A 9,080-nucleotide genomic window follows, 5' to 3' on the forward strand; every position below is an offset into this window, starting at 1 on the left:
AAGAATTAATTTATACTTTTTAACCTTGCACATCCTCCTTAAACAAATAGCTCTGCATGTGGCAAAAGAACAAAACTAGGCAAAACCCCCACAAATCCCAAACTGATGACGCATCCTGTAGTTAACCTTGTCACGAGTCAGTATTTCACATTCCTTTCCTTTTTTGCCAGTATTTTTAAAAGGAATTCTAATATCTGTGGATATTTCAATTAGAGCGTTCCCCACGCCATTAATTAATTTTGACAGGAGCTCATCACTGGTTTTGAACAAGTTTTGAAAGAGACGAAAATGTTGAGTGAACGCCAGTGTTTTCCGACGTAAAAATAATTGCAAAAATCCTTAAAAGACATGAAAATAAATTTGCTGTCAAACTTGGCGACTGTTTTGCGCTACAGTGAAGTGGTTTGAAGTTAGGATATGAAGTCTGTGATTCCCGCAAACTACCCTGCGTGAAATGAGAAGCTATACGGATGTTTATCCTTACATACAATGAGAATAAACTAGAGGGACGTCAGTTCTTACAAGATCATGACTCATTGTAGTCGTTTACCTGATCCGACGGGTACGAGGTTTTTCGTAAGTTCAAAAAGTTGTTTTGAGTGCTGCAAAGTAATTCCTCTTTCTGCTGCGGGTTCTTCGTTAGATTCCTTTTTGTGACCGGAAACATCCTGTGGCACAGAACATAATCTACTAGCTCTTCTCCATCCGATTCCGAGGCTTGATCGATGTAAAGGGCAAACAGTCATTTCCGAAAAATTGACGGGCTTCTCGAAAATCCCGCTTCTTGCTAAGATAAGTTCAATCTCTGTCTCAACACCCACCTGAAAATTGTAAAAAACGCTTGTGGCTTCTGATATCCTTGCTGTATGATGACAGAGATACCGTCTGAGTAGACTGATGCCTTGCACGTTCCTCTGCACCACAAGCGCCACCAACAATATCAAGTAAAGAACAAGACATTCCTTTTCTGCTGGAGTTAGAGCAACCATTGTCTTTATTCCTTTCACCGACGATTATTACGCTTTTGTTTTTTGTTTACTTTCGTTAACCGATCACACTAGTTTTCCGTGGGAAAATTGTATCGTTACTTTCGTTTCATAAGGTTTTCACTGTGCGGTTTATATTTGCGAAATTTTGTAAAGTCTATTTCTTTGTTGTATCGTTTTCGTTCACGATGGCAATATATTTGTTTAGATTTTATATGTGAGGCAGAATGAATTGTTCGTTGATCTCGTTACATGACAGATTATCCTATGTCACGCAGAGTGACAGGAACCTATGAAAAATTAATTAAAATCCGGCAAGGCCCTAGCGTTACCTGCCGTTTTGTACGGGACCCTTTTAGTGTGGGACGTCAAAAAAGCCAAAATTAAGATCGAAATAGACTAAACGTAACTGGGTTGCGACACGAAGCAGGAAATGACAGCAACAAGTAACTCTATTTTACTCATCCCGGCTCAGTGGCTTCAATGAGTAAGGCTGTCTTTACACCAAAGAACAGTATTTCGAAAATATCTTCCAAGCGGAACAACAAGGGCCTATAAAAGATCTCTAAGGTAAGGAACTATTGATTTCAAAGCAAACATAAAAAGGTAAGTGCAGCTGCGACTCAAACAATGCTTTGCGTGTGTCATTGCAATGTTGATTTTGTTCATTTGAATATGGCGCCATTTACAATTTTAGCGAAGTTTGGTTAGTTGGTGTATCAAAACAGCAGAAGATACCAGAAAAATGAAACGATGAATTTGAAGACTCACCTTATAAGCCCTCGTGATAGTATTGCTGGAGATTTTGAGAAACTACCACATGCATTTTTGCCACACTACATTAGGCCGGGTTTGGCATGAATTAAAAATGGCGAACACGTACACTGGTAATTAACCCGTGGTTTCGTCAGGAAGGACACGATACAAAAAATATCACTATACCTTGGTAATGGAAGGCCACATATATATGTTTACAGCTAAAGAAGTCCTGCTGTTGCATTTTAGTTCATGCAAGGACGGCCTGAAAACTGCATAATTTAGAGCTCGCACGCACTCATTTTCGATCATGCAATTAGTAACGGTTTATTTCCGTAAAAATGAATATTTACACAAACTAACCTCACTTCACTTTAAGTAGTACCTATAGCTACCTGTAAACAAAAAATGAGACAAAACGATTTTTGACCATGTCCGCGATTTTTTTATTTTTCTTTGATTTTTAGAGACATTCACTCTTTATTGTTGAACTAAACAATTGTTTTGTCTCCATTGCTTCTACTTCGCTGATATAATCAACCTCTTCTTCTTCCTCTTGGGAAGCACTTACATTTCGCTTTAAGACACCACTCTTGTTAAGGGCTGACAGCCTGCTGAAATATCTTGCAACTTGATGTGTTGAAAGCCATTCTTCTTTTAAAACAAGTTATCTCCATTTGACGATCTTTGACTCCTCATTTTACATGCAATGTCAGCGAGATTTGCGTTAACACCGCTTTCTTCTACTTGGAAGAATGTTTCCGGCAAATAAGAGCGAACGCGTTCGGAAACTCGGATTGACTTGTTTGATTTCTTCATTGCCCAACCCTCCTCCAGTGATGGATTGTCAGCTGATACTGATGGGGATTCTGTCACTGATGGTGCACCACCAACTTCACCTTGTACATAGTCTCCTGTAACAGTTTTACAGGTCTCTGCCCACTTTGCTATAATGCTGTCATAGTCCGATTCTCTTTCTAACTTGATTAGGTGGCGTCCAACATCAAGATGTTTCTCCAGACCTTTAAATTCCTTGTAGACTTTGACACATCCTTGTTCAGGGCAGGAATAGGAGGCGACCGATCGCGTTGCTGACTCTGCTTCATCTGACTGAATTAGTTGCACCTCCGTTGGCACTGATGGTCCGACAACTTTGGCCTGCACGAAACTTGCCGACATCTTGTAACGGTTCGCTAAATTGCTGAAATTCTTTGATACCTGTGGGACCTTGTAGAGTACCATACTTCTGAAGCTGTGCCAGCGAAAAAGACCTGCTGGTGCCCACATTGTATGCCTTCCAAGCTCTCAGTCCAGCTGACTCGAACAAGAAATTGTTCAGTGCTTGAATTCCAGTCATGCTATGTTTCATCATACTTTGAAAAGAATCTTGGATTTCTGCCACAGTAGCGTAACAGCTCTTTACCTCACCATACGATTACATTTCAACCTTCATGTCATTGGCGGTGTTTATGTCCTTTCCCTCGTTTATAAATCGCCGCATGTGACTTTTAAGAGTGCCTATACGGTGGTCACAAACATCTTCGCCAGCTTGGGGATCACCGAGGTCATAATGGAAGATTCTGATTCCGACACGCTCACTGAGACTTGGCAATGACAGAATAAGATACGCACAGCGGTAGCACCCTGCGTTATCGGATCGCAAAAAAGCTTCACTGAGGTTGGAACTGGCGTACTTTCCAGGATTAATGCCACTGCAAACTAGTTTCGCGTGCATTTAGCGAAAAGGTGGATATAGCTTCCTGTCTAGAGAAAAAACGGGATTGTATTACCTAATTAGTATCGTCACCATTAGGCTTACAGCCAATGTTGAGGTGAAGCTCTATATTATGAAACACCTACGCAATAGGGAATTTGTTTAAAGCATGTACTTGCATTTCCGGTTTAACAACATTTTTAATTCCAGAAATCACGTAAAATGTGTAAATCAGCTTTTTCTGGCCAATGTCTTCTTCACAGATATAACGTTTACAGATATCTTGGTTGCGGCATCGCTTTCACTTTATTGCCTTGATCTAAGTTAGTCTGATGAGTACTAGATTAGTTCATCACTCCTGTTACGCTGGCGTGATGAACACTAATTGTAAATCAGTTGTAGGTTTTCTTTTTTCTAGACGTTGACCTTAGTTACATTACACCCAGACACAACTGAAACTCTACCTCAATTTCTCCGTCATCCCCCTTTTGGACAGCAACAGAAACATGCCATGACTTTCCCTTCTTCCCAAACCAACCTCGTTGTGTTTCTTGGTAACCGATTGGGAGAAATTTCATAGCCCAGTCCATAATGATGAGTACTTGGTTATTGGCCAGGTTTTCGATAACCACACTTTTTGCAGTGTCCTGGTGAACTTCCCTGAGGATATGCGCTTTCCATCCATCAATATCAGGAATTGCGTTATCCATATCGTACTGTAACTCTTCCAGCTGGTCCTTACTGCTAAAAGACGTATAACAATATAACTTAGATAATATGCTTTCTTTTGAGACTTGAAAACTTGCATATTGTTTGGTAAATTCTTTTCATGGTTCTAGTTGAAAGTAAGTTGGTAAATACAACCTTAAAGAGGGTTCAGTTCTCAAGCATTTCATAAAAGTTTAAGGAGATGAAAAAAAAGCGTTCCAGCCTTTGCAATATGACACTGATATTGACAGTTATTTTTCACGTCATCTTTGATTGCTAGTTACATATTGTGGACCTCAGTTGCATACTCTTTCCATGTTATTCGAGAACAAAACGAAGGTTGTGAGGAAACCAGATGGTATCAACTGTAAACACATATAACCACCTGAATTTGACTTCTTGTGAGTCAAATGCTAACTGAAGGTCTGCCATTACATTCTGAAGATCCTCGCATCGATCACAGTTGACCGTGTGCTGATGCGCACAGCTTCTGTGGAATTCTGGTTCAGAACTACTCATGGCAAATTTTCGGCAGTAGTCAGGACAAGGACTCTCCCTTGCTAAGTGGATTTTGTAATCGGTCTTTAAATACTGTCTCGCACTTTTCAAACGGCGTTTCATATCTTTTGTTCCTTCTTCTTGTAGACTTAAAAAAGTATGTATATATATATATATATATATATATATATATATATATATATATCTATATATATATAAAATAAACCTGACAATTGATACATGCAGTTCTAGATGCCATACAACTGACATAAAAACTTTTATTTACGCGCATAACAAGGGAATAAATTATTTTTCAAGCCTTTTATTACCAGGAAATTCACTAACAAATTTACGGTCTAGTAAGTTGCTCTTTCTTTACCATTTGTTAACTTTAACGATTTTACTTACCGAGTGAGCATAACCTTTCTGCTGTTTCTACTTATGTAGCAAAGGCACACACACCATCTGTTTGAATGCTGACCAGCCCTGTGAGTGATTTCTTTTTAGAAGCCGCGCATACCTTTTGAAAAAAAAAGTCAACTGCAACGTTTGACGCATGTCATGCCTGTTAGTCTATCTATCTTATTTTTGAAGGTGCATCACACAAGTAGGATGATGAACTTTACTTGTGTCTAAAACTATCTCGCACGAGGTGCCCTTGGTAGGGGACACCTACCTAGTGACTGCATGTACGCAATGAGACATAACTGTGAGAATAATAACATGTTCGATGCAATATCTGTTTTCTTTATATCTTTACATCAATCATAGGCAGCGTTCTGTACATCGATCTCCTTACTATTAGTGATTACTAGTAGTGATGTTACTCCAGAGTTGAGGACTAAATTTAAGGTAACTTAACGGTGTAGAGACAATATTAAAATGTAGGCAGAGCAAAGTCGGTTTGTTTAGTAATTGATAAGGATCATCAATGGAATTGCCTTAATTACGCATTGAGACTTTCTTCTATTTTCGAAACTGCTTACTTTCAGTATGTCAAACAGCGTCAATCGACTTAAAGGTTGAAATCCAGTCTCGGAACAGTACAATGTATACAGTTGGACAAGTCTCGAGGCTATCACAGTTCTCACCACATTAGGAATTTCCAGTGTGTCACCATCGGAAAGTTTCAACTTTTTAGTACCGTGCGCGACATCTTGCAAAAAAAACGAAAAGGACACAAAATCAAGAAAGAGGTCAACCTTTGCTGAGTGCAGTCTACTTCGCTTGATCTGTGGTGGTTCTATTTGTTGACCAGGCTCGTTAAGGAAAGCGTGTTTTCTTGCTTCGTCAATGCTCTATTTTGTAAGACCCGGAATTAAGGTCAATAATTCGGACTTCGAGTGGTCACAAACAAAAATAGAGAGTATCTTCTGTCTGGTATACCCTGAATTTGCCTCTTCATAGAGCTTTATGAGTCTTCCAACAAGTTGATTGTCTGACCTGTTTCCATCCCTTCCACTGCTGTACCTCTCAGCAACCCTATTGAAAAGACAAGTGGACTGCCGTGGCGCAATTGCCTCCAGTACTGTCTCTACTGCTTGCACTGCTTTATGTTTGTAGTAGCGACTTGAGGAAGAGGACAAATTCAAAACATCTGTACAAAGCTGAGATCGAATGGGACTTACTCTTCCGTCCGCAGAGTTCAGGAGGAAGTTATTCAGAAAGTGAAGCCTATGCTGTACTGAGGAGTTGGCTGCCATTCTAGCGACGTTTCAACCTCAGGTACTGATTCCTGTGAAGCGGACGAAAAAGCCTCTGAACTTGCATCATCTGACTCCACTGGAAGTTGCAGAGTTCATGTTACCCTGGACCGACCTCTTGTGCGGCGTGTGAAGGTGCCTAAGAACTTACATCATCTGCCCCCGCTGGGAGTTGTGGTTTCGGTATTTCCTATAGAATTTTAAAAAATGTACATTACCCAAAAAAAAAATAATATACTGCAGGTGCGTTCGTTTTCCCTTTCTTTAAGAAAGCGAGCAAAAATGCAAAGAGGAAAATTTACCTCACTACACTGTTCTCGGAGTAATGACAGACTAGGTCCAGGCTCGCTGACTGCAATAGGAGCAGGAGAGGGCTGAAGCTCTGGTGATGCAGGTTCAACGACGAGAGCAGCACCATGTTCACTGCGGCATAATTTGCAAATACCTGTAATAGTTCATATAATCCATTCATATATGAGCCACAATCGTGGTGGGGAAAATTATGTAAATCCAAAGCTAGAAAATGGCACACTGAACACTCGCACATCTGAGCGCACGCCAGTTTGACTGACTAAAGCGAAAACGACCGTGGAAGGCTTGGAACTGGCGAGAAAGGTGGAAGATCAGTAAATGGAACTTGAATGGAAATGGAATTTTTTTGTAAAATGTTTTGTTTAACAGCCAAATTTTAATTTTTCTTTACTTCTTTACTTGTCCAACACACAACTGGCATTCACAACTTTCAGTTGTGCTTATCCTTATTATCTCATCTTTATCCTCCCAGTGACGTCTTAAGTCTACAAGACGTTGTTCTTTGACTAAAGGCGCATACCTTACAAGCAGCGCAATTCTAGGAGGTAACATCAGTGCATCTCATAAGGATCACTCAACTACTATCGCTATGCTGGCAATAAACAATGAGAACCTCTCAGCTATGAGAAAGGAGAAATCACCATTGAACAAAAGAACATTTAATTCATTGATCGTGCTTATTTAATGTTATGTCACCTTTTTTTAATTCTTCTACTCATTTCGTCTGTAAGTTTTCGTTATAATGTAATGTCTTTTGCTTTATAAGATAATTTGTAGGTTCTTTTCATTTGTTTGCTATATAATTGATAAACATTGTTTTGTGTTATTTGTTCAGGTTATTCAAAGTTATGTTGAAATTTATTCAACGTCGTTCAAGATTAGTTTGTTCGAGATCGGTTAGTTTGGGCGCAATTTAAATTTATTATTCATACTTAGTTTCAGTTAATAATAACATGTTCAACTTGTGAACAGCCATTGCAATTACGGCAGACTTTTCCCCACCTTTGATACCTTGGCTTGATTCTCTAAGCATGCCTGAAATAATTGCCAGCTACCTCACTGAGCTCCAAAAGCTTGTGCAGTTTGACGACCATCAGTCTATCAAGCTTGAAGTAACCTTTGGTGTTCTATAAGTGTCAATTATTGGCCCATTACTATTAAAATTTTATGTCAATGATAAGGACAGCAGTTAGTGCCACCAATACACCAATACCACCCTTAAAGCCTACTGTAAACCGTCCTCTATTGACAAGTGTTATGGTGTAATGCAGGAGACTGTTGACAGGCTCAGTAGCTGGCTCTTTGCCGCAACGATTATCTGATGGAGTACCAAGATCAATATAAATCATCATTTTGGCCATTTTTTCACAATATGGCTTAAATTTTCCAGAAAAACACTTGGTTAATAATTCCTATATGCAAATTCACTCTAAATGCCCTATCATTGGCTTGCCAGGGCTCCATGCTTACAGTCATCCCAACTATGACCCGTGTGTTAAACTTCATTAAAGCATTGAAATTCTTGTGTAAGGGACATCAGTTGCTCAATTAGGTCTTTTTTCGTGTCTCTTGATTTAAATGGTACTTCAAAAAAGTAAAGATTTCTTTAAGCAGTGAAACATTAAAAAGACTCAGCTTATTAATCCCTCACATTGCATACGAGCATACAGTCTTCAACCGCTTTCTCCATGTAGAATTGTCGCTGGGCTGGACCACTTTTTTTTCCCGCGAGACAAGTTGTAATGGTAGTAGCTGTTGCCTGCGAGGAATATCCCTGGCAACCTCATCCATCGCAGCATTGTAATTACCAAGAATCTCTGTTTCGGGGGTCTGATGGAAAGTTGCTTCAGGAGTTGCTGGAGTTCAATAGGAACTGGAAAAGGGTTTCCTATTAGGGGTAGAAATCTGACGGAATGGCGTCTCCATTTCAGCAGCATGTGCTCCTATGGTTGTTCTTGCATCAGCTTTGGCCACTCTATAAGTTAAACAATTTATTGACGGTATGAACGGACATTATATTGTACATGTTCAATATGTTTCATGCCGTCTCTTTGAAGCAACGAGTCATTAAAGATAGGGATTCACAAAGGAAAAGAGGAGTAACTGTGTTATCCCATAGAAAGTTAAATCTGGAGCCACCAACACAATCTTTGTCTTAGTTTCGTGCTTGGCGTGCGCTTTCGATGTATGACATGGCATGCGAATAAACACCTTGTGTGGTGAGGTATCTTAGAAACATTAAAATATCCAACAAACCTCTCAGAATCCGCCGCTTCCTAGTTGACTGAACCTTTGGTAGAGCTGTGCCCTCCCAAACCGAAGAGTCACTCAGAATGCTTCTTCTGGCAAGTGGTACAAATAGCTATAAAATTGCATCAATACCAAAAAAATTCGTTGTCTTCA

The 9,080-nt window shown here is 39.7% G+C and overlaps 2 pseudogenes; both read right to left on the minus strand.

Moving 5' to 3' along the window:
- Nucleotides 1-2,338: 2,338 nt before the first annotated feature.
- Nucleotides 2,339-3,195, minus strand: LOC149037599 (uncharacterized; annotated as a pseudogene).
- Nucleotides 3,196-5,101: 1,906 nt separating this feature from the next.
- LOC149037600 (uncharacterized) lies at nt 5,102-6,886 on the minus strand (annotated as a pseudogene).
- Nucleotides 6,887-9,080: the final 2,194 nt, after the last annotated feature.

The sequence above is a fragment of the Pocillopora damicornis genome, chromosome 11 (assembly GCF_964200805.1).
Source record: "Pocillopora damicornis chromosome 11, jaPocDami1.2, whole genome shotgun sequence".
Taxonomy (NCBI): Eukaryota; Metazoa; Cnidaria; class Anthozoa; order Scleractinia; family Pocilloporidae; genus Pocillopora; species Pocillopora damicornis.